Here is a 26,766-nt window from a genome sequence, read left to right as displayed (position 1 = left end):
AGCAAAGCCTGATAGGTTTTACTTAAAAGTAAACTCACATTATTAGAAAAGCAAGTATGTTTACCTAGTACCTTACCTTTTAAGCATATTTTTTACCCATAAAAAATACAGAATTAAGTAGATTATTATGCCTTACTTTTCACTTTATGCTTTTGTTTTGGAAATAGCTATTTACTTTGAAAAGGATATATTTTTTAGCTTTAGCAAACTGGTATTAGAATTATTAGCTCAACACACTAGAAAATAATTATAATGATTTCATATTCCAAATATATAGTCTTTGTAAGCTTCCCTAAAATAAAAATTGTTTTTAAAAATTTTCTAGTATGTTGTCATACATCCCAACTTTTCATCTTAAATGCAGAGAAATAAAAGAACCTTATTTATTATTGAATTCTAAAGAAGCTTCATTTCAAATAAAGTATGAATTTTGATTTAGAGACACAGGAAAAAAATCTTTTAAGATCTATACTTCAACTAATTTGCTAATCTTGTGCCACTTTCAGCATTTGTCACACATATAGACCAGGAAATTGGCTCCATCTCATTCTAGCTTTGTATTGAATTAAAAACCTCTACTGCAAAGAAGAGCATGATGTGGGGAAATGAGCATGATCCTGGTAGACTCTGGACCTCTGTAGCTTTTAAATTCTGGATTTCAGAAAGGCCACTATCCTTTCTTCAATCATTCAGGTCACAACACAATTGGTTAAGATAGTTTTCTTCAGACAGGCCCAATGTCCAAGGGAAAAATCTCATTCTTGATTTCCGTCCCCTTTTTACCAAGTCTCCTTGTACATTATTGAGAGGTTGATTCTCTTATGTTGGGGAATATCTGCATGTAGAATTCTTCGTTATTCTTCTATTTCTCCACATTTTTAGAGTACTTCATAGCAGCTCCCAAACAGAACCTGGAACCTGGGACTAGACTAGTAAGTATGAAATCTGGATATTGATTCTGTTTTTGACACTAATTGGCTATGTGAACATGGTATTACCAAGGAGATTGCAGGTTCCTCTCATTGGTAAAAACAGGGCAGAAAATCAGCTGGTAACTTTTTCAGGATTACAATCCAGTAATTATTCATCATGATCTCTGACAAAAGACAATACATGTAGTCAATGTAGATGTAGGGTGGAAAGCTGTACTGAATATTTTATAAGTAAAAAAAAGGATATTCACTTTTCTTTGTGCCAATTTTGGTAGGTGGATTTGGTGTAAAAATAAAAGTCCTCTTATCAGTTTCAGTTGTATTTATCTTAGCTAGTTCAGTTCTGAGAATCTGCTGAGAACCAGAGTAACAGTCTTCAGGGGAGCAATCAAACAGGCTCCTGTGAAAGACAGAGACTGTGGCTGGGGATGCAGCTCAATTGATAACAGTGTTCACCCAGAATGCACAAAGCCCTAGTTTTGATCCCTGGCACAGCAAAAAATTAAAAGTTAAAAAAAAAATATATATATATAAGGGTTAACCCTGCTTGGGTTAGTCCAGAGACCTTTTTCTCTTCTTTGAGAATGAATGCAATGAGCAAAGCAGACAGATTCTTCCCCCATGTCTTAAGGGTCATCCTGCCCCACCAATTTGCTCTCTTTAGGGGCAGCCATAATGGCTGTGTGATTTATTGATCTTCCTTAGCGTTAACGTCCTTGTCTATGAAATACCTTGCAAGGTTGCTGTACAGATTGAGGACGGAGGTAGGGCTAAAGGTGTGAAAGTCCATAAAAGGCACACAGGAAAAAAAAAGAGTAAAATAAAGCGAATAGTGACCCTATAGATAATTTTCTAGTAAAAACATCTATCTACAGATTGCATACATGTCTGTACTAGGTTAAAACAGGACAAAGTGAATTATGGCAAGTCTTAACTCTCTTTTCCCCTCAGTTTTCTCATTGCAATTAATGTCTGGTGCAAGCCTGCAAGTTCTGGAGTTATTAAATAGTTGTGTTCCAATTTTGCCTTTGCCACTTATTGGCTGTATGATCGTCATCAGTTTATCAGCCTCCTTGGATCTCAGATTTTCCTAAATCTAGGTGATACAGATGGGTCAGCCTTCCTAACTAGGACTGTACTTTTTCAACTTCCCAAATGAGAGGTTGAAATGCAGTGTCAAGGCCACCAGGCGCATCCCCGCCCTAGCAGCGGCTCCGACTGGCTCAAAGCTCGGGGAGGAGGAACAGGGCGGGAGGAGAGGAGCGCGTTATGACCAATCCCGTGGCTGGTGGAACCGCAGTTCCCGTCTCTGGGTAGCGTGCACGCGCAGCACGCACGCACGCTCAGCACGCATGCTGCGGAAGCGCGCGCGCAGACCCAGCCCTCGTCGTCGCCGCCATTTTAGCTCCTGTTTCCGGAAGAGTGCGAAGAAGTCCAAGCGGCACCGGTTGGACCTGGGGGAGGATTACCCCTCCGGCAAGAAGCGTGCGGGGACCGATGGGTAAGCCAGGCCGGGGGCGCGAGGCAGCGGCTCGGGCTTTATTGGGGTCCGGGCGGGGAGCGGGACACGACTTGCGTGGCCGAGCAGGTCGCGGAGCCCGAGCCTTTGTTTTCTTTGGGGCTCCGTTCAGCGGCGGTCCGGGTGGAGCGGCGCCGGTTCGGCCCGGCAAGGGCGCCGGGGATGTTGGCGGGGCCCGGTCGGGAGGTGGAGAGGCCTGTGGCGGCCACCAGGGCGCCGCCTCCGCCAGGCCCAGCCTGCCAGAGCCACTTTGGACGGAGCGGAGCAGGAGCGGAGCGCGGACCTCGTGGCCTCGGTTCCCGACTGAGGCCTGGCGAGGGTGGGGGAGGGCGTTCGCGCCTAAGGGCACCGGGTTCCGGGCCGAGGGCCTGGGAAGGGGACTGTGCGGGGCCGCGAGGGCGGGGAGCGCGTGGGTTCTCGTGTGGGCTGCGGCGGGGGTGGCGGGAGTTGAGCGTGGAGTCCCGGGGTAGGGGGAGCGGAGGCCTGCGGGAGGAAGGCACCGGGCGGCTGCCTAGTGGGCCGGGGTCCCGGCGCCCAGGGGCGCAGCGTGGCGGGAGAGCGCGTCCCTCCGTCCATTCAAACACTACGGAGTAGACGGCAGGCAAACTTCCGTCGGCCGCCCACTCTCCCGCCATCTCCTTTATTTCCTGCTTTGGTGAAGACGGTGCTAGGGCTAGGAGTTGGCAGGCATACTTCCCCCTCCCCCCCCCCCCCAAGTTTTTATTTGAAGGAGCTTTTGAAATACGGAGACCTTATTCGAGAAGTGGTTTTCATGCTCATGGAAAAATATTGCCATGTGGAGGTTGAGAAATACAAGATTCTAGTGTTCCGGATTCTTTTTCTTAGCCTTTCCCTAAAGGTACCGAGGAATTTAGCAGTTAACTTGAGTAATTGTATCACGGTCATTTTCTGGTCCAGTCAGTGCCTGTTTTCACTCTTGAAAAGCAGAATTCTCTGGGTAATTAGGCAAAAAGAAAAACCTCAAACAAAAGTTCGAATGTCCAAATACCTTGCATAATTTCATCAGTTTTCCACGTAATCTTTACTGTCAAGGTGGAGTATAAACCAGAATGGGATGTACTTTTTGATACCTTACATCTATTTAATTGTTGAATACAGAAATATTTATCCTGTGTTTATTTTTGTAGGTTTTTTAGAAATTATGATATTAGGTATAGTAATCATACAATAACATAACACAGCATCTTAGACTGCTCCCTCAAAAAACATGAGCACGTTTAAACTCTGTCACAGACCCTTAGAGTTGGAAACAACTTTCAAAAGAGTATAATCAACTCCATTCAAGAAATGAGAAATGGAGACTCAAGAAATGAGAAATGCAGACGGGGTGGAGTTAAGTGGATTGTGCAAGTTAACAGTTTTATAGTGGGATCTGGAATGCTGCTTTTTGAATTTTTACTCTCTGACACACAGTCTGATACTGTACTTAGAATCATTACAGCTTGTTTTAGTGACATTTATAATAGGTTGGTAAAGCAGGGAACACTTGGTTCTTGATTTCCTTTCAAGTAAAAATAAAATTGCTTGTCGTTGGCTAAGATGCAGCTAATATCTCCAGTAAGAGGTCAGGTTGGATCAAAGTATACTGGAGAATTGACTCATCAGGTTTATTGTGTATATGCACCATTTAAAATGGCTTTCCTTGGGATTAATAGTCTCATGATACACTTAGATGAATGCTCCAAAACAGATATCCTAAGTGGATTTTTTGGGTCTCTGATTCCCCATAATATTTGAGATTTGCCTGTATTGTGGAGTTCATCCATGAAATAGTGCTTAAGGCCTGGATAAATTCTGGAGGAAGTTTTCGAACTAACTTCTGTGTCATTTGAGTGCTATTTCTCACAGGGCTAGTTTTCTTTAGCAGTGGACTTCTGAAGTTCATTATGGCTCAAGGCGTGAAATATCAAATTTCCCCCATTTGATAATTTTAAGTAACTTGTTGAATGACCAACAAACCTGTAGTGTTTTTTGTTGTTGTTGTTGTCGTCGTGTTTTAGTGGTCGTGTTTTAGTGCTGATAGTTAGGAGGCATATTTGTTTGAGAGCACAGGCATATCACTTTTGTGAACTCTTTTGTTAAACATGATTGTCCCATTTCTCTAGTACTAAGAAGGGAGGGTAATTTATTTAGTGGGAGATTTTATCCATGTTCTTGCTCTTATACTATATAAGGGTTTATTTACTCCTGGCATTTTTTTGTTTGGGTGCAGGTGGAGAAGTTATAGGTCTCTTACGTATTCTGCCTTTTTCCTTTTTTCCATGACCCTATAGAGTCTTCAATATAATGTTACTAACAACAAAACAAACCTCTATGAAGTGTGAAAAACACACTAGATGTTGGCTTTTCAATATTTCCTGATCAATACATTGGTTGTTTATTATTATATGCATTGATATAATACAAATAGAGCACATAAAGTATACGTGACACTTCCAGACATTTTACATGTATAAACACATTTTTATGACAGTCCTATATGATAGGTGAAGAAAGTTGCAGAAACAAAACAGAAAGGGCAAATTCCTGGAAATCTACGAAAAACATTTTGTGATGAACAATTTTGGACAGTCTTGGCATTTTTACTCATGACTATGAAGTATAACACGAATATCAGTAGAATCTCTATTGTGTTCTTAGTTTTGCTCAGATGTCATTAACTATCCTTTTCATTGGCTGTGTAGTACTCCACTTGTAAAGGTATATCATAACTTACCCAGTATCCTGTTCCTTGCTGTTTAGGTGGTTTCCCAGTTGTCATTTTTATAGACTAAAAGTATCATGAACATCCTTATCTATACATATTAACACACTCATGGGATTGGAAGCTTGTGGAAATAAGATTGCCAGAAAAGCAGTGTGTGTTAAAAATATTCTGATTTTGATGACCAGCTTACATCTTCATTTGCAGCATTTTAATATCTATTATCCCTTGTGAATTTTAAATCCCCACCCCACCCCCACCATACCAGGGATTGAACCCAGGGCTGCTTAACCACTGGGCCACTTCCCCAGCCCTTTTTATTTTTTATTTTGAGATAGGGTTTTGCTAAGTTGCTGAGGCTGGCTTTGAACTTGTGAACTGGCTTAGTCTCCTGAGTCGCTGGGATTACAGACATGTCCCTCCATGCCTGGCTTTAACATGGTAATTCTAACTTAAAAAAAAAAACAACTTTAATAGTAACCAACATTTACTGGGCATTTTCAGAGTTAGACAACACTTTCTTGTGTTAATTCATTTAATCTTTTCAATACCTCACAAGGCATTAATAGCATGTTTTGAGATGAGAAAAGAAATACTGTTATGTAGCTACCTTAAGTGCTGAGCCAGAATTCAGCTGAAAAATTGTATAGAATCATACAATTTTTGTGCTTGACAAAAATACATATTTAAAAAAGAAAATATGCATAAGTACAAGCCTATACATATTTATGAAGCAGAGGGTTTAAGTTCCCACTTAACAGACTTAATTTTTATCCTCCCTATCCTATTGAAGATAGATAGCTTGAACCATAAGGCAGTATTTCTAGGTGATTGAATTGTTTTCTACATCTGCCTGTTTCCTTTTTTCCATGACCCTATAGAGTCTTCTCTGTTACTTTCTTACTTTAATCTTACTAATACTTTTCACTATGCAAATTAATAAATTGAGGCTTATGCCTTACCTATGGTTATATCCCTTTTCTTTCTGTACTATTATTGCCTGCATTTCTTGGTCAGCTCCTAATCTTTGTGTCTTCAGAATGTATTTGATATTCGCTTCCTGTGTTGTAGAGTTTTTGTTTTTTTTAATGAAGCTATGGATGAAGCTATGGATGAAGTTGATCTCTGGAAACCATTCTTTGTTGGCACAGGACTACAAGAGTATGTAATACATAGTTTACTTTTTCCATAAGCCCTCTTCCCCCCAGTTTTGTAACTATTGAATTTTTGGTCCATATCTTAAATATCTGATATTATGTGAGAAGTACAAGAGGAATTTATTAAACATTTTCTTTTCTCGGTCCTTCTTTTCTCCCCCATGACGGTATGAGTATTAGAAACAATCCTTTTCATTTAGACCAGATGTTCTTAAAGGGTTCACTCTAGTTTTGTGTACCATTATCTTTCAGATGGCTACTCTGAATTATTTGTGACTATAGTGCTTCTCACTTGGTGAGCATATTTCTGCTTCCCCAATTGTAAAGTATTCCCCATACACATTTTGGGCTAATATGAATGCTTATTAAATTTGTTGAGCACTATGATAAGGTAGAAGGAGAGAAAGAAAGTAGATAGTTGATAGCATATTTCAAAGATAGGTCAGGACTCTAAAATTTTGAATTGTGAGACTTCATTTTATGGTTAGTCATTTTTCAGATTTTCTTTTGATTTTGAGTAAAACTTTCTTGCTTGTATGCCCTATAATTCTGTAGCATGTGGACATTGAAATGGAAGAAGGAAAAAAATCACCTGTTTAAGACAAGGATTTTCCCTCTTAAGTCTTTTTTTTTTTAATGGAATAGAATGGCATATTTTAAGAAGGAAAAGATCCGATTTGATTGGTCAGCTTACCATTTCTGTAAATGGACCATTCTGACTCAGTGCTGGGTTTAGTATTTTAGCTGTGGTCGGTCAAGAATTTACTATTGCCCCATTGATGTACCATTATGGAGAATGACTGCTCTTTCTCTGCTACTGATACTTAGAGCACAGGAAACTTGTACTCATTTGTGTATTGTGAATAAGAAGCAATGACACATTTAGCTTCCTGTTGGTCCTCATTATTTTTAATCTGGGTCCCAACACCTTGTGGCAAGTTTCTTTGCTACAAACTCCTTCTTTGCTATAGGAGTTTGTCTGAAATAAAGTGGATTAGTAAAATGAGCAAGCAAAGATTATTTTATTTCTGTCACCAGGCCCTCAGAGGCCACCAGATACAGCCCTTTGTCTTGCTGCTTGTCAGGTTTCCTCACCTAGATTAATTAAGGTTATCATTGTATTGTGACAATCTAGTAACTAGAAGTAGATATCATAATTGACTACTTAAAACTGGCCTAAGTTTAATAAAGTGGCTGCCTGCATAATTTTAGCATTTTAAAACAGCAGTAAAATGAAGCTAGTTTTAATTCGGCTATATTTCGTTTATGGTTGGCCAGTATATGCGGATTTACCTTGTACTTCCAGTGTTTTACTATCCCCAAAGGCTAAATGCAAGAGTAGACACTGAAAGCAAAGGAATAAAAGTGTTTTAGAATTTTCATTTTTCTTGTAAAGCAGTATACACTTACTGAATAAAATTGAGGAAGTACTGGAAAGTATAATTAAGAAAGCAAACTTGCAGATAATCCTCTAATTCATATTTGTATTACTTGTGATACTGTGTGTAACATTGTACTGTGTTAAATGCAGCTTGAAGGAGAATCTAGGAAAGATTGTGGGGCTATCTTGCCCAATTTATGTCTGTCTTCCACACTCCAGCTGCAGTCTCTGACTTCTGTTGTGGAAATAGATTTTTTTTACAGATTTATTTCTTAGGATGTTGAAGTTTGTAGTAAGATAATTTGAGGCATCAATCAAGGAAGGAAAAAGTTTATGGTGGATTGTGGGAAATTCTTGATTGTTATTTCTAATAGTTATGTAATTCATTGAAATTTTACATTAATTTTTTTCATTAGTTTAGTGAACATTTGTGCTCTTATGACTGTAATATTGCCTCGAACATTATGCTTAAAATTTAGAATCTGAATTCTAAAATTTGCATTCATAGGAAAGAACGAGATCGAGACCGGGATCGTGAAGATCAGTCTAAAGATCGGGACCGAGAACGTGATAGAGGAGATCGAGAGCGGGAGAGGGAGAAAGAAAAGGAGAAAGAATTGCGAGCTTCAACCAATGCTATGCTTATCAGTGCTGGATTACCACCTTTGAAAGCTTCCCATTCAGCTCATTCAACCCACTCAGCTCATTCAACACATTCAACACATTGTGCTCATTCAACACACACTGGACATGCAGGAAACACATCACTTCCACAGTGCATTAATCCATTCACCAATTTACCCCATACACCTCGATACTATGATATTCTAAAGAAACGACTTCAGCTCCCTGTTTGGGAATACGAGGATAGGTTTACAGATATCCTGGTTAGACATCAGTCATTTGTGCTGGTTGGCGAGACTGGGTCTGGTAAGACAACACAGGTGAGTTACTTTTTCTTTTTTCTTTTTATTATAGTTGTTTGGAACTGAATATTACCTATTCTTTCACAAAGTAGAAGGCATATGTAGTCATCCCTACCTCATGCCAGACATAAATACTGTTGTCGGTATGTTTGTAATAAGACATCTAGGATATTTTTCAAACATGGATAAGTCATTATTTACTGGGCTTCTGTTAATAGATATGTAGGCTTCACATGGGCAGGTATGTTTGTAGAAATGGAAACTTGGGCCAGGATATCATTTGCAGTTAAAATACATGTAGCCAAATTGCCTTCCCTTCATAAGTAACCTGTCAGTTTACCTTTCCATAAGCAAGTGTGAGAGCATGTTTGGGAGTATCACCGGATTGGAGTTTTTACAGATCTAATAGGTGAAAAAAATGAACCTGGGGTAATTTTTAATTGTGTGTGTGTCTGTGTGTGTGTGTGTGTGTGTGTGTGTGTTTTCCCCCGAGTGAGGTTAACTATCTTCTTTTAAGTTATATGGACTGCAAGTCAATTTGAGTATTCCCTGGAGGCTTTTCGAAAGCTACTACAGCAACCAAAATTGAAAAGCTTTTATTGAAGACTGAACTTTAGTGAGTACTATTTTCAAGTGAAGGAAAACTTAGTGCTGATGTTAGGAAAAGAAACTGTAGCCTTTTTTTTTTAATTAAACAAAATTTTAAAAGTTTTAGAAACATGCAAGTCTATAACTCTTAATTATGCTAATCTATTTCATTAAGTCCCATGTTTTCAAATTTGCAAATATTTCAATGAAATGAACACATGTGCATTCAGATACATTGGGAATAATGTAATACTAATTAATTATATCACTATACTAATTAAATGGTACATACTATATATTTTTATAGATGTTTCACATCTAATACAATAGGACAAAATGGAGCATTGTCAGAGTATTTTAAATAATTATATCAACTGTTTTACTGGTTTGTAGAATATTAACACACCTGTTAATTAATCAGGCATTGTGTACTTTACATGTATTATATCATTTTAAGTTTGTATACGACTCTGCAGGGAAAGTAATCACATTTTATGAAGGACCAGAATGCGGCTTAGATTAATGAGAGAACTCTGGTTTAGTGGGCTGCTCTGGGTTAAATAGTTTCTGGATTTAGGTAAGTTCAGCATTAACAATTTTGTCCCTTTTCAATAACCAGTTATATTTATTTCATACTGCTGTTCTGTGGTCTGATGTGGTTCAGAGGAGTTTTTATTAGTAGTTAGTGTGGATAATTTAATCGATTCAAGGCATAAGAGGCTTGTGATGATTTGGATTACACATGCTTTCAGGGGTTACTTTATGTGAATATTGAAGACTGCAGGGAATTTTGGGGATGTGAAAGGGAAACTAGAAAGTTTAATCAGTAAATTTCATCCAAATGCTTTTTAGTATACTGTTACCAAACTTGGACACAAACCTAATAAAGAGTACTTAGCCATTGTTTTGGTTATCCCTGCCTATCAGAAAATGAAATCAAACCTAATTTGAAATAATGACTTTAACTTTTGAAAGAGCCATAGAAAAGACATTTTGCATTGTGCTTGGTGTGCACATACTATTCCTATATTTGAGAAATTGAAGCTAGTTCAGTCAGAGGAAAAACATGAGTGAGGGTACAAGTTTAGAGAAGGGAACACTGCACACTTTGACTAGTGTGCAGGGTGTGTGAAGGGCTGGTGGGGTAGGTGAGACTGGAGCCCTAGGTTGAGCCTTACTACCTCTCGCCATAGGTAAGGAAGCCATCAGAGTTTTTAATTGGAGGGGATTGACACAAATTTTCATTAAAATGTTCAGTCATGAAAGACCATATAGGAGATCCTAACAGAAGTATTGACTTTGTGTGCAAGGTTAGTGGGAATGAGGAACAAAGAATGGAGTCTGTTTTTTACTGTCACTGAATAGGGGACATGGGAAGAATTCAAAGAACTTGAAGGAAGGTGAGAAATGGTTTTGCTTTGAACTTGATGAATTTGAGATACCAATAAAATATTCATTATTCAGAAGGAGATGTGACTACCAGGTTAGGGGGTAGGAGCTAGAGTTAGGATTGACTTTGTTCTGTTGCAGGCAATGTTGGAATTTAAGAGAATAGAAAAGGCTACTCAGGACAATATATAAAACTGGAAAGCCCCAAGGAACAAGGATTAGGTTTTGGGAAAATAGCCTCAAGTGGAGGAAGGAAGAGCAGAGCAGATGCCTACTTTGAGCAGACCAGTCGCCCACATCTTTCAGGATATGTATCCCTTCCAAATTATATTTTCTTAGAAAGTTTGAGTAGATGCCTTATCATAAGCTGTTTTGGGAACCCTTAAAAATCTCTGAAACCCTTTCCAGGGTCCAAGAATTTCTTAGTATTTTTCATACAAAACAAAATATTGCAACATACTGAATGTAGAGACAGAATTGAGGTTTCTTCCAATAAGCTAGACATGAGAGATACGTAAAAATAATAAAATGTGCTCTACTAGCCAAGTATTATTTTATTTGAAAAATATACATTTTAAAAATAGAAGATAAGTTGTTACTAGTAATTAGTAAACAATTTAGCTGCTTTTCAGTTTTAACTTCCAAATATAATAAATGTATTAATTGTTTGGTATCCTCATTTATTTTAACAGTATAAGGGGTTCTAAAAGAGAACTTCTAAATTAACCAAAACTATATATTTTTAAATTATCAATTTCACTGGAGGGAAATTTTTAAAAATGTGAATAATCTTGCCTTAAGAATTACGAATTAATTGTTAAGTATTTTTAATCTGTAAGTCAGTACTTTTGAGGATTGGTAAAATGAGGGTAGATAATTAAAACCTCATAAGAAGACCACTTAATGTGGGTCTGTTGGTTTGCAATACCAGGAAGACTCTGCTATTTTAATGAAGTATTTTGTTCATTTAAAACCATGTAAAAATATTATTATGTTCTCAGAGAAGCAACATAATCATCTTTCATTTGTTTCTCCAGTTACAAGTTATTTCCAAATTAAAAAGTAACCTAACTAAAATGTAATAATAATGCAATAATCAATACTATTTATCAGATGTCATTGTACACATAGTGTACCCCAAAACCCTTTGTTTTTTCTATAGCATTAGCACCTGATAGGCTTTTGGAAGCTTTGGTGAAGACAAATCATGTCCTTGTAGCAGTAGATTCCAGTTTTATGCTATGGTCATTTGCTTTTTTCCCATGGTTTTTTTTCAGTTAAGTCACTCGAGAAGAACCATAAAATGAGAGAATCTATGAGTGTGTGGATAATTAGGAAGGAAATATGCTATCATCCTGACAACCATCTTGTGGTTGAGGTTTTCTCTTTCCCCTTTCCCCTTGATTGACCTTACTCAGCAAAGTGCTATCGCTGTAGTCCATATTGAATTTGAGACTGGTAATTACTTTAAAGATGGTACCTAGAGTGTTGCCACTGTGCATAACATTCCTGAAAGATGGATTGGAGTACTAGTAGGTGCTAGGATTTGGCTTCTGCTGGCTTACAGAATTTGAATTGAATTAAAAGATACTTGTATCTGCATATTATAACTCATTGTTTGAATTTTGATGCTGTACTTATTGGAAACTAACATTTTTGTTATTAAGTAGAATTTGTTTCAAGTAGGATTTTTTTTTTCATTGGGTAGACAGATAGTTAATGATGGGACCACTTAAACCCTGGGAGCATACCAAGCAAAGCTTATGTGGACCTAGTGCACAGAATGTAATCACATCACATCCTTGTTACACATGACCTCTTTTTGGATATTTTTCTATCTAAATTATATATGTTTAAGGAGTTATAATATGATAAGTTTTTGTTATAAATAATTCTCTGTCACTTGTCTAATTGAATTTTATTTTATATTATTGGAATGAGATAAAAGTGCTTTATATTAAACATAGTTGATATGCAGCAGAATAGAATTAATTTAAATGTGAAATTATTTGATAGATTCAACAGTGGTGTGTGGAGTATATGCGATCATTACCAGGACCCAAGAGAGGAGTTGCCTGTACCCAACCCAGGAGAGTGGCTGCAATGAGTGTGGCTCAGAGAGTTGCTGATGAGATGGATGTGATGTTGGGCCAGGAAGTTGGTTATTCCATTCGATTTGAAGACTGAAGTAGCGCAAAAACCATCCTTAAGTAAGTACTTTATCTTAAAAATGGATGCTTTTTCTAATTGTAGCTTTTCTGCCACTTGTTAAGAATTTTGCAAGTGGATGCTCAAGTTATAAAAATTTAAAATTTGAATAGTTCGAAGTCGGCCATCTTTGACTTGCCAGGTGACATTTTAATGTGGATTCTTTTTCTTGGTTATAATATATGTTGCTTTAGAGTAGAAATTGAAGTTGGCAGATCAGGTTTTAGTTGCTTGAGGTTGTATCTTAAGTGAAAATGTTCCTATAAAATGTGTTGTTTTAGTAGACATGCTCTGAAATACCATTTAAATATGATAGAAAAGTAAGATATATCCTAGTGGTCTGGGGATGTAGCAATGGTAGAGTGCTTGCATGAGGGCCCAAGTTCAACCCCCAGCCTTGCCAAAAAGAAAAAAAAAATGGATTTATCTTTGTAGAAGGACAGCTACTGTTAGAAGGAATGATGTGTAAGATGGGATATGATTTAATTGTGGGCAAGGGACTTTTAATGTTAATTTTGCAGATCTTGATATGCATACATAATGAACTAAAAGGCCAAATCTTGTTATGTAATGTACTCAGGGCACCTGAAGGTGTGTTGTTTCCTCTTTATAGCTGTGGTACATGTGGTCATACTGGTCTTTTTGAATGTTTTAACTTGACAAAAATATTTTCTTCATTTTATATAGTTGCATTCTGCACAAGTGGTATATATTTCCGGATAGTCATTTCTTTAAAAATCTCTTTTTTTTCCCTTATTGCTTTTGTTTATCTGCATTTGTATGACATTTAAGTTTTTTAAAAAGCTTATTTCTTGATGGGCACAGTGGCAAATGCCTGTAATCCCAGCTACTCTGGAGGCTGAGATTGCAAGTTCAAGGCTGTCATGGTCATGGTCATGGTATTTGCCTGTACTGTGGAGTTCATCCATGAAATAGTGCTTAAGGTCTGGATAAATTCTGGAGGAAGTTTTCATACTAACTTCTGTGTTATTTGAATGCTATTTCTCACAGGGCTAGGGGATCTAGCTCAGGAGTAGAGCACTTGTCTAGCATGTACAAGGCCCTGAGTTCAATCCCCAGTACTGTAAACATAACAAATAACCTGTGTCACAATGCAATTTCCCAAAGTTTTAAAAAAAGACATGTTGGAACAAAATGTTACGTGGTCAATGACATGAGTCTTTGTTGATGGATCTATCTGCATCCATGCATCTTAACTAAATAAATTTTAGTGATCACATTATTTATTGGTTGTTTGAAATTACATTGTAATTGACAATAATTATGTGAAATCATAGCTCATTTGATACTACTGTAAAGTGCAGATAATGTCTAGGACTTGAAGAAAACAGAGTAAAATTTTACTTGTCTTTAGTAGGCATACCTTTCTGACATTTGATTCGCTGTATCATATTTGGGCAAGTTACAGTTAAGATTGGAATTTAGAAATCAAGTGTGAGAAAGTTACCAGTATTAGAGGTGTGTATGTGTTTGTGTGTCTGTCTAGTAGGGAGTACGGCTTGTGCAAGATTTTAAGTTTTTAGTAGGGAGTGACAATATAAATATACATAAGTAAAATGTATGTTTAACATTGTGATGTTTTCTTGTGGAGCAGTTCCCAAAGGTTATCTATAACTAAACCTCTTCAAGAAAATTTATTCCAGACAGGGTAAATTTATTAATGTTCCTCCTTAAGGTAGGGAGTAACCAGTGTTGTTTTTAAGTGACATTATATTAGTAAAAGGGTATATCTTATTTTAAATTGCTTTAAAAGGAAACGTTAAAATTTCCAGTGTAATTCTTACTTAATATGAAGAGGACTAATGGCAGTTTTGACTGATAAGAATACTTCATTAAGAACAGTGGTTTATGATTCCCTTGGTGTATTTCATAGTCACATATCAACCCATTAACAACCAACATGTTATAAACATCTAAAGTTGTAACTGACTGAAATCAGTTATATAGTTAATTGGGTAGGAAGAATGCATTCATGAAAATATTCTCTGAAGATTTTGCTTGAAGGACTCAGAATTTAATAGTTTTTTTTTTTTTTTTTTTTTTTTTTGAGAATAGCCACATTGGTGTATTTTTTAATTGTGCACAGAGTCCAAGGTAGTTTCTTCATGGTTTGAGATACATATGGACAGATGATGAGTCTAATATTGTGCTGTTTTCAGAGGATCAGATCTCATATAAGTTAGTGCGTGCTCTGGTTTTGAAGTCGTTAGTAGCTACTCAGTCCCAGTGGACAAGTTGCTAAATGGTTTTTGTGTTCTGTTAGGTATTTGCTTGTTCCCATCCTTTACTTCTTAAACTTATGCAACATATTTATTTTCCTGTTGCTGTCTTAGTTAGAAATTTGGGGGGTGGGGCAGCCCAATTGAGATGGCTCTAAAGAAGAGAAGATCAGATAGTAAAACACAGTGATACCATGCCATGTTTGTGACTGGTCAGTAAAAAATCTTAATTCATTCTCATGGAACAGAGAAGGTATCGATGGCATCTAGCACTTCTGCAGTGGATTTTAAGAAGCATTTTGTAGTTGGAGCTCTACAGGATTTATTTATTTATGGTGCTGGGGATTGAACCCAGTGCCTTGTGTATGCAAGGGAAGCACCTTACCTACTGAGCTATATCCCCAGCATTTGCAGTTGTACATGATTTAAGAAATTCATCACTTTTTTTGAGGCAGATAGGGCTTTTTGTTTGTTCTTTTGTGGTGCTGGAGATTGAACCCCAGAGCCTTAGGCATGCCAGGCATTGCTCTACCAATGAGCCAATTAATTTTTAGGGAAGACAGTGGCTTGATAATCTTGTGCCTGTGAAGAAACACAATATTTGATTGTTAATTTGGTAGCCAGTTTCATTGTTATTTTAGGGGATATGCCTTTTGTTTTATTCCAAAGCTGCAAAATTACTGAGGTGTTTTGATATCAAGGCAATCCACTTATGTACCATGTAATGCTTAGTCATTCAGTCATTTAATTGAGTACTTTGTGTAGGTTGAGCAGTGCTAGGTATAGTAGCAAAAAAGAAATCTGGTCCTTGTCCCCATAAAGCAAATCAAGTATAAATATAAAATTTCCAATTGAGATAGAGTCCAAAATAGAATATATGGAAGTATGCTTTGAGGATTCGATTCAATTTGGAAAAGAGAAGTGTGTATTTAAATCAAGGCCTAAAACAAAAGTAGTACCAGCCAGAACAGGGATTGGGGTGCAGGGTGAGTGCATTCCAAGCAGATGGAACAGTGGGTTTTTTTTTTTTAAACTTTGTTTTCTGAATGGAAAAAAATTATGACCTTTACTTGAGAAGGTCTTACAGTCCTACACCTACTGTATATTCTTTAAATATCCAACTGATTTGTCTGAGTCAGCCTTTTCATATCAGATCAATTTTAAGATGCTAAAGGACTAGTTTGTGTACCATGTATAGATAGATGATTGAAGATAGCCTTTTTGGTCTTTCTTGCTTCATTAAACCATAAACACAAGGAATGGGGTTTGTGTCTGTATCTGTGTGTACTTGCCATGCACACAACTAATAGAATCTTTATTCCTTTTTAATCTGAGGAAGTTAAAGGCATAACAGGAGTTTGAAATTTTGTCACTATGTTGTAGAATTTGGATGACTTAAGCATAGTCATGACAAATGGATAGATGATTCATGAAAAGACATTTTCTCTTACTTTGTTAAAATTTCTTTTGTGAAGATGGGGTATAGTATATATAATTTGCCTTTCCCTCCCTAAGTTTTTCCATTTGGGGTGTCAGATTCATTTTAAATTTGGAATTTTACAACACCAAGGACCCCATCTGAGATAAAGTTTATGAACCAGAGCAGCTTTTAGAGAACATGTGTGTTAGCTCTGTAAGACTGTGTACCACCTTGAGATGTTTATCTGGTGTGTAACTTCAGGGCAAACTGCTAAAAAGGCAAGAGAAGGTAAAGACAAGAAGATATGGTTGAAATGTAATTGAATGACTAGAGAGATGAACAGTCTGGAATTTCAGGGTGTGATAAACTGTCCCTTGGAAAGCTTGAGTGAGATAAGTTTTGAACAGACCAGCCAAAGAATGTGTTTCCATACAATTTGGATCATAAACATGTAGAATATGTTTTTAATCTAAATAAAATGAAATAATCTCTGTAGGTAAGAAGATGAAAGAGAATACCAGAGTATTTTAACAAATACGAGCTTAATATAAACACTACTACAGTAAGGAGCTGGAGGGTGCATTAACCTTTAAGGTGGGCACTGTCATTGTAAGGCATGGCCATAGCAGATTCTTTCATGTCCCTGGAAGATTCTTTTTGTGCCCCAAGAAACAATAAACTGAAGCAGTTCTGTTTAAGGACTACTACAGAATTTCAGAGTGGTTGTTCAACAGGTAAAAATAGATGATTTGATATGAGAACTGAAAGTAAGTAGATCCCAGAACACTGCCTCTGGGGTCACAGTACCTAAGTTGTGTCCTAGCTCTGCCACTTAGCAGTATGATTTTGACTGTTAATTAACCTTCCTGTACTTAACTGCTTTTTCAGAAGATGGAAATTATAACTACCTTATGGGGTTGTTCTGAGATTCATGTTAATTTTTATGTAACCCTTAAGAATAATTTTCTGATACTCAAGTTAGCAGTGTTTCACCCAGCATTGCTGCTGGTAGTGGAGATTTCCAGCTTGAGAAATTATTGGTACTTATTAATTAGCTAATAAAAACTAGAAAGGAACTTATAAAAGCAGTTTAATGAAGTTCCTTTTAATACAGTAGTTGAATTGTAATTGAGAAGGGTTAATTGAATTCAAACTTGACATTCTCAAATGAATGATGCCATATATTCTAGGGCTGGAGGTCAGAAGTGAAAACAGGTATGGTAATTTAAAGACAAGTTACAAACTAATTTATTGAACATCTGTTATATGGTAGACATTGTTCTCATTCAAGTGTAGCAATTATGTTATAGGAGTAAAAAATCAAAGTGGTTGGTTACCACTTTAAGCAGTTCTTAAACAGAAACAAAAAAGTTATTACCCCAGAAGTAAAAATTTTTTGGCTTTTGTTAATGCATCAGATGTTAACTCGATTTTCTACTCCTTATTACATTCAAATTTTGTGTATAAACTTATACACTTATAAGGGATTGATTTTAGAAGGCTTTCTTTGCACAGTGTGACATCTTAGAAAATATTGAACAGAATTGATACATTCATCTTAGCTTTCTGTAAGTGCTGTGGAGAAGGTGAAGGCATTTCCTTCAACACTTGTGAAAGTTTGAAGAGTTGGAAATGAATGTGGGGAAAAATTTAGTCCCTTTACTTTTTATCATTGATTTCTTATGCTCTTTTCTTTTCATTTCTTTTTTTTTTTTTTTTTTGCTTGATTTGGTGTCTGGCTCTGAAACATAACGAAATATACTTAAAGTTCTTCTGTAGGGTCTCATTCTCACTTTGCAGCTGTGCATTTTCTGACTGCAAGGATACCTGTTGGGTCTGCAGACTTTTAAGGTGTTCTGTAAGGTCTTCCGTGGTTTCCTCCACTTCAGATGAGTAAGTACATTTTTGATTTCTTCCTTCTTCCAAGATTTCTAAGGAGGCCTTTAGCTTAGCACCATAAACCAGGTTCCTCAAAGCTCCTTTGGACTCATCCTCCAAGTGAGCACCAATTTCTGGTTGACTCGTCCTTCCCAATTCCAGGTGACCACCATCCCTTTGGGCTCCCAGGCTTGGAGAAGACCTATCCTTCATCTTCAGCAAGCACTCACTCAGAGACTCCATGTGATTTTCTGTGTCCCTTAGAACTTGTTCTCCAGCTGCTTTAGAGTCCTCTAATGTGATTTTGGCTTTACATCGGACACCTCCTTGTTCCCTCTGTGGTTCAGCTTCTCCTTGTATTGTTGGTCTCTGCGTTTGCGGAAGTTGGGATCCTTCCTTCAAAACCTCTTTGATTGCCAGCTTCAGTTCTTCCTCATTCACTTGAAAGAGTCTCCAGTTTGTTCTAGCTTCAGCTATTTGTGATCCGAGGGATTTAGATTCACCTTGGAGGGACTGTATCCTCCTTGACAGATGCGCCATCGTTTCATCCTGTTGACCATGTTTAGCCTTCTGTGCTTTGAGCTCTTCTTCTGGAAAGAGCATTTCAATGCCATGGCTGGATTCGGACCTATGCAGCTTTTCGTAGGTTGCCTCCAGATGTTGTGCTTCCCTTGAGCCCTTCTCAAACCTGCAATCCTTTAAAGATGAGTCTAAGCCTTCATGTTCTTTTTCAACAAGGCTAACTTTTTCAAGAAGTCCACATTTTTTTTCAATAAGTCCAGCAAGATTTAGAGCCAGCTTTTTTTCTCTTCCCACGTAAAGCCTGCTACTAACCGACTGAAAACTTCTCCAGAAAAGTGAGAGAACAGCAAAAAATCCAAGAGCTGTACACATCACCAACTCCCAAGGAAAGCCATAAGGAAGATGGCCTGGCTCCATGTCTTCGGACAATGCTGCCACAACCCTGGGTGCTTCTTCCAGAACCACCCACTAGTATGGCTGAGAGGCAGCCCTTGGCTCCTCCATCACGCCAAGACGGCTTTGACTCTTGCCACCACAACCACTGCCTGCCCAGGCAGGCCAACACAGGCTGTGGACACTCAGGTGTTTGGTCAGGAACTCCAACCTGCACCAGGCAACGGAGCAGACCACTGTGATCCCCTTCAGGGGCTGAGCGTATGGCGGGTGTTGGGTGTATGGCGGTGGGAGCCGTGATCAAGGGCTCCCAGGAGCCTTGTTGTGCTCAACGGCCCATCAGGGGAGTCTTGTCCCCTTCCCTACCCAGTGCATCCTCTAGTGCCACAGGTTTAGGTCCCTCCCACTCCAGCCAGAGAGAATTCCTCTCCATGCCACACACCCCTTGATTTGGTTTAGGCCAGGCCAAGGCGGAGCTTAGTAGGAAGATTCCATCCAGTCATAATAACATTCAGTTTGATGTCACTCAAATTCTAAAGCTGTCTAAACTGTTCAAACAGCTTTTATGGCCTATATTGGTCTTTGTGTCCCTTGCCTTTTGTTTGAGTGAGAGTAGCTTGTTTTCGTCTCCAGCACCTGTATCGAATGACCAGCTTTCAAGTGGACTTCTCTGAGCCTTTTCAGGATCTGAACATGCGAGTCCAAAACACTTTAGTCCTACTACTAAGAAGGATACTCACTGTAACACTGTTTTTTCTGACCATTAAATGGACAACAAGGTGACCGTGGTGTGCAAAGAACAGGACTCAGTGTAGATGTACTGCCTGTTGGTGCATGACACTTTTCTAGGTTTCACGGGCCATGTGGAGGAATCAGCCCAAACACCTTGAGATAGCACTCAATTCATAGTTTACTTAAGGACACATGTGGCTTAGGGAGAACTTCTTTCCTCTGAAAGTGTTTCTTCAAACGAGATGAGAGTCGAAAAGAAGGTATTGAGAACACTAAGTAAAATGGCTGTGCTTTGTGGAAGTGGCAGGATTCATCAATACATGTAGCAATGCTTTGTCACTGCCTTTGGACCTAACACGTATCAGTGTAGATAAACAGAGGCACAGTAAGAAAGATAGGTGGCATAAAACACCAAGGGGAAGGGGCTAAGCTGGCCTTACTAGGTTTACTTTTTTCACTCTGGTGGCACTTTCTGTTGTCTGTATGAACAGAGTTTCCAAGGACTTTCCCACTTAGCCGGCCTCTCTGTTATTCATACAGTTGAACTACCAGGGAGAGATGGATCAGTTTACCACCTGTGAGGCCTTTTCTTCCACATTTTCTGCCCATTGCATGCTTTTGTTTTTTTCAGCTCTTCCTATAAACCCCCCTAATCCTGATCTCTCCTTAGTCCTATGATTTCTTTAAGTTTCCCCTTTGCTCCTGTTCATGGAGTCATGTGTACAGATATTGTACCTGGTTCTATTGAACTCAACTTAATTCTTTCTCACCTCTGTGCTCCTTTTACCAAGTCACTCCTCAACACTTACTGTAACCCTTTGAATTTTTTGTCCATTGTCCTTTAAAAAACTCTTTGAAAAATTGAACCATTTCGCATGCAGATACAGTCTTCTTGATCTGCTATTAATCCCCCACTACTGACATTGTAAGTTATTGATATGTACACTTCCAGACCTTTTTCAGATTTTTGATTTCTGTATATCTATCTGTCTCTCTATTTACAAACATAACATGGTATTCTGAAAGTATGGTTCTGCTTTTGGAGCTCTACATTGTGTTTTTCAGAAGCAGGCCTGTTACACAGAGATGAATCCATGTTACCTAGATTGAGTTCAAACCAGAATGTGCACTCTGATCCCCATTATATTGTTCTACCTACTAATGAACAGTTAAGTTATATCCAGACCTCACCACCTCCCCCATTAAGTAAAACGCCTGTGGAGAGCCATGTAGATGCCGTTATGAACATATTGATAATTTTTCATGGCAGTGTTTTCCAAAAACCAGTTAGTAAAATCAATTTATTCCTTTGCAGCCTGAAACTACCTTCATTCCAGTTCACTGGTATAAGAACCGCAGTATATCAGCAACTATTCTCCAATAGTAGTTCAGGCAGAATTCATTCTAGATAACAATCAGTGCGGGATGCTCCATGTATTTTACACAGCCCATGGCAGGGGACATCCGTCCACTTGTTTCGAGCAACTGATGTTTTATGCTGGCAATTTAGGTTTATTTAAAGGACTGATTTGAAAACAGGTGAGACAGGCTGATGAGATTCATTATGTATGTTGGCTTTGTTTTTCTAGGCCTGAATTTTTCACATTTCAATTAATTGTAGGTCAAATATCAGGCAGATTCTTCACTGGGCTTCAAATGTGATAAAGCTGCTTCTTATTTTTAAGAAGGCCGTTACAATCTTGCATTTATTTCACACCTCAGTGCATGTTTTACACACACACACACACACACACATATCAACCAACACACAAACACATAATTAGAGCACATTTGACACTCAAATAAAGCTTTAACTACTAATTCATAGCTAGGGTATTTTTTTAATAAGTATTGTGTCTTGGTCTCTACTGGGGAAACATTGTTCAATGTGAGTTCTCTGGTTTGTTGTAGGGCAGTGAATGTTCACTTGTTGGCAATGATATAGAAATGGGGAGTAAGAGGTTAAAAGTTTTTTATAGTAGGTAGGCAGAGTCAGAGTATGGAATCTAAGAATAAGAAATTGGGGAATTTCCTCTTTGTTTCTTCATTTCAATCTCCTAATAATTCATATATATTTTCCAAAAGTCTCCCAGGAAACAAGGACTAGGTCAATCCACATATCAGTGAACCATAGCAGAATGCGATTCTGAATTTCATGTAAACAGTCATAAAGTAAAAAAGACAGGTGCTGTGGTTTATGCTCAGCACTAGAGTGCTGGCTTCGCACTTTCAAAGGTCCTGAGTTGGATTCCCCAACACCATATGTGAAAGGAATGAATGAACCAATGCATGAGTGTATGATGAATGAATTAAAGGTATAAGGCGGAGGAGGACGAGGAGGAGGAGGAGGAGGAGAAACAGAAGAAGATGATCAGTAATTTGACAGAAGGGAAAAAGGGGAGCAGAGTGAGTTTAAAGTGTGTTTTCCAATTCCCAAACGTTAAATTACAGCAGATGGGATAGAGTGAGAAGATGGGAGGGCAGGAGAGGGGGGATAGTAGAGGATAAAAAAGGTAGCAGAATACAACAGTTAGAAATATGGCATTTTGTAAAAACGTGGATGTGTAAACAATGTGATTGTGCAATCTGTATATGGGGTAAAAATGGGAGTTGATAACTCACTTGAATCTAATGTAGGAAAAATGATATCTCAAGAGCTATGTAATGTTTTAAGCAACCGATATAAAAAGGAGGTCTTCATTTTTATTGTAGTTGAGATCTCCTGTTTCCGTGACATGTTTAGTTGTGTTCTCTCCTTTAGTCCTCCCATGCTCTAGTTATTCTGATATGGGAAAAACTAGCTGATACGCCCAACCAGTCTGTAAATCAGTGACAATTTTTCATTAAGCCTAAAGTCACTTCACATTTGCTACAGTCATACTAAATAGACTTCTTTCTTGGGAGTTTGAAATATATTTCCATCAGCTAGATTACAAGTACCTAGAACTTCCATTCTTGTTTATGTCATAGTGGCTTCATCAGATTAAATGCTGTACTCTGGAATGAAATAAAATAGGAATAATTTACTCAGAAGATTCCTACGTAAACCATCTTTATTTACAAAATACTATCTTAAGAATTATAGTTTCACTGAGCTTCAATTGGAGCCAAAGAATAGTCAATTAGTGAAGTAAAAGCAGTTACTTAAAAACTAAAAATGAGAGATAAGTCAAATTACATTTGAAGAGAGAGCCACAGCATGAGGTTTCTGGTTTGGTTCTGGATGTTGAGTAACAGGCTCATTTGCAGCTGGAAGGAACCCTTCAGGGAACTCACTTGTATTTTCAGAATGCGGGTGTAGAGGGCTGAATTCCAGCTCTTGGGGGAAGATTGTGAGGAAAACCCCCTCCCTGCATCGACATTTCGCATTGGAAATGGAGTGGGTGGCGGGCCAGGTGGAAAATAATCTCCAGGTTCCCATACAAGTTTCCTGGGAGAGGTGGAGGGAAAAAAAGGTCCTCCACTTCAGATGAGTAAGTACATTTTTGGCGCTCACTGCTCATGACCCTGACCGTCATGAGCAGTGAGCGCCATGCTGCAGTGTTGAGACCCCTGGACGCGGGCAGTGCTGCTGACCCTGCCCATGGTGCTCGCCATTCGGCTGTTCCACTGGGGCCCCAGGAGTCCCTGCTTGCCGGCCTGGGGCCCACATGCACACCGCGCCTACCTGACACTGCTCTTCGGGACCAGCATCGTGGGGCCCGGCCTGGTCATTGGGCTGCTCTACGCCTGCCTGGCCGGCGCCTACTAGCTGTCACAGCTGGCCTCCTGCAGGCAGACATGGCGACTGCCCAACCCCAGGGTGCTCCGCCTCATCCTCAGCATTGTCCTGCTCTTCTGGGCCTGCATCCTGCCCTTCTGGCTGTGGCAGCTGCTCTCCCAGTACTATGAGGCCCTCCTGCTGGCACCCCGGACAGCGTGCATCGTCAACTACCTGACCACCTGCCTCACCTACGGCAACAGCTGTCTCAACCTTTTCCTCTACACGCTGCTCACCAAGAACTACCAGGAGCACATGCCGGGACGCCCACGCTCCAGGGGCAGCAGTGGCCATGGGGGCACCAGCAGCTTCCTGCCCAATCACATCCACTTCCAGAGGGACTCAGGACACTCACTGTCCTCCAGCAGCCAACAGGCCACGGAGACCCTCATACTGTCCCCTGTGGCAGCTGGTGGGGCCTGTGTCTGAGTCCCCTGTGTGAGCCTACTGGTCAGGGAGTCCAGGCAGGGAAGGCCCCAGAGCCCAGGTCATGCCTTGCGGCCCTTCCCAAGCGCCCACTCCCAGCTGGCCTCTGCTGCTCTTCCTCCACCTTCTTCTGTTTCTCACTGCTGCCCTCAGCGAGATGGCCACGTCCCCACCATATGCAGATGCTCCTCCTGCACACGTCTCTGGAGCTAGTCCTGCCTCCCAGGCCCATGGGGGTCTGATGCCCAGCCTTGTGGTCCCAGAGCAGCCCTTCTGCCCTCTTGGCTGGGAAGGCCATGGGCACCTCTTCCCTATCCCCTGCCCCAGCCCTCCTGGCTGCTGCTCTTCCCTGCTTAGCCCTGGGCACAATAAAGCCGGAGCTCTGCAGCCTCTGCCTCAGCCCAATAGCTGAGGAGGGTCAGGGAGGAGGGTCCTGCCCCCGGGACCATGGCACGTGGGGGGCAGCTGCCTGGCTGTGGGGGATGCTTGTCAGGGGCTGGAACACACAAATGTGGCTAAAAGGACTGTTCCTCAGTGTCAGGGATGACATGCACAGGTGGTCTCCCTGGCCTCAGGGAGGGGCAGGGAGAGGCAGGACGAGGTCTCCTCTGGCATGCTGGAAGTGTGGGGGAACCGGGCCAGGGAGGCTGAGCCACCTTGTGAACCAGCCCCAGGCCCCACAGCACCACACAACAGTGAACCACAAGGAGGAACCACAGGTGGTGGAAGACCACAGGAACATGGCTCTGTGGGCAGGAGGGCCCCTGTTCTAGAACCCAATTCTCTGGGAACCCTCCTGCCCTCCAGAGCCAAGGTACCCCAGAGGGGGGACTTTCTGGAGCCACAGGGCTGTCCATGGCCCCTGACCCCCTGAGGTGGACATGAGCAAAGTGTTGGATCTCTTGGGGGCACGGGTGGCCTCACGGCCCAGGGAGAGTGTCACAGCACCCCAACATGCCTGACCCCACCTGGAAGCTCTTCTGGAGCAGAGAGCAGGGGACCACAGGGATGAGCCTGAGATGTGGCTTGGCCTGGTCCCCCCAGCTTATGTCAGGGAAGGGAACGTGCATGAGTCTCTGAGCACCTGAGACGTCCCAGATGTTCCCACAGGTCCGACAGGAGTAGAGTCATAGAGAAAGACACGTGTGCACATGTCTGTGAGTGTGCACACATCTAGCGCACCTCGGTGTGGAGAGGGCGGGAGGGAGACCCAGGGGTGGAGAGGGCAGGTGAGCACTAGGCTGCATCCTTGCAGAAACTGAGGTGTTGGCTGGTCAGCTGAGCACCGGCGTTCCACCCCAGGGAGAGTCGGGCAGGTGTAGGGTTCTGCTGAGACAAAGCACTCCGCAGGCCACAGGGTGCAATGCAGCCCACAGGGGGCACCTGGCCTCACCTGGCTCTTCACCTGGCATTCACCTGGTCCTCACCCTGACCCTTCACCTGGCCTTCACCTGGCCCTCACCTGGCCTTCACCTGGCCCTCACCTGGCTCCTCCCCTGGTCCTCACCTGGCCTTCACCTGACCCTCACCTCGCCCTTAACCTGGCCTTCACCTGGTCCTCACCTGGCCCTCATCTGGCCCTCACCTGGCTGTCTTTTCATACCTCCCACAAGGTACACACAGACACTCAAGGACCCTACACAACTTGCTGAGGCTCAGTGCCCCCTGACCCCACCCTCAGCCACTCCCTTTCCACCTCATTCCTGGTACCCAAGTCCCAGTGAGCTGCCAGAATCCAGCTCCCAGGGGCAGTAGGTGCCATCAAAGTCAGGAAGGTGATCTATGCAGGCTCCTCTAGCTCAGAAGTGTGTAAAGCCCAGCAGGCACTGTGAAGGCCCCTGGCACCACCTGCCCTGGCCACACCTCTGCTCTGAGGCTGCCTAGGGTCCATGGGTCTGAGGCAGACAACACCAGAGCAAGGCAGACAGCAGAGGGTCAGGGCGAGGGTGCACACAGGTTGGTGTGCACAGATGGACTGAGCATCAGGCCTCCTGTCTCCTTGTTCGTCTGAAGCCCACCTCCCCCGCAATGGATCTTAGCTGCATGCCTAAAATTCAGCTGTGTGAAGTGCACTGCAGTGATCAGGCCATCCACAGAGGGGCGCCACTCTCACCACAAACCAGCCCAGGACACGTGTCTCCTGCAGGATACACACACAGCAAAGGCTCTGGAGAGTGTGGGCTGGCAGCCTCGAGGCAGAATTTTCTCTCCTGTCTGAAGGTCTGGGAGCTAGCAGCTTTCAGACTCACCCACGTGGTGTGGTGCAGCTCGGCTACCCTAGAGGTGGATGCCTGGGTCTGGTGTGGGACTGCCTCAGAACTGGCAAATCCCAGCCGTGGGGCTGGGTGGGTGCAGGCTAATGTGTCCTCAGTAGAGACCCACTGCTCCTTGGGTGGCTGTGCCATGGACACTCACCCCTGAGGCAGGACCCTTCCTGTCGTGGCCTGCACGTGGACCTCTTGTCATTTTGGAGCATCTAGGGGAAGGGATTTCTCTGCACAGAAGCTACTTGGGAATCCCCTTGTGAGATGCTCAGTTGGGATGGAAAGTGTGGTAGGTCTGGGCTGGAG

The 26,766-nt window shown here is 41.0% G+C and overlaps 1 pseudogene; it reads left to right on the top strand.

Annotated features, from left to right (window-relative positions):
• Window positions 1–6,272: 6,272 nt before the first annotated feature.
• Window positions 6,273–24,199, top strand: LOC143641011 (urotensin-2 receptor-like; annotated as a pseudogene).
• Window positions 24,200–26,766: the final 2,567 nt, after the last annotated feature.

Source organism: Callospermophilus lateralis, unplaced genomic scaffold (genome assembly GCF_048772815.1).
Source record: "Callospermophilus lateralis isolate mCalLat2 unplaced genomic scaffold, mCalLat2.hap1 Scaffold_82, whole genome shotgun sequence".
Lineage (NCBI taxonomy): Eukaryota > Metazoa > Chordata > Mammalia > Rodentia > Sciuridae > Callospermophilus > Callospermophilus lateralis.
The sequence above is the reverse complement of the archived record's forward strand: the minus strand, read 5'-3'. Positions and strand labels throughout refer to the sequence as shown.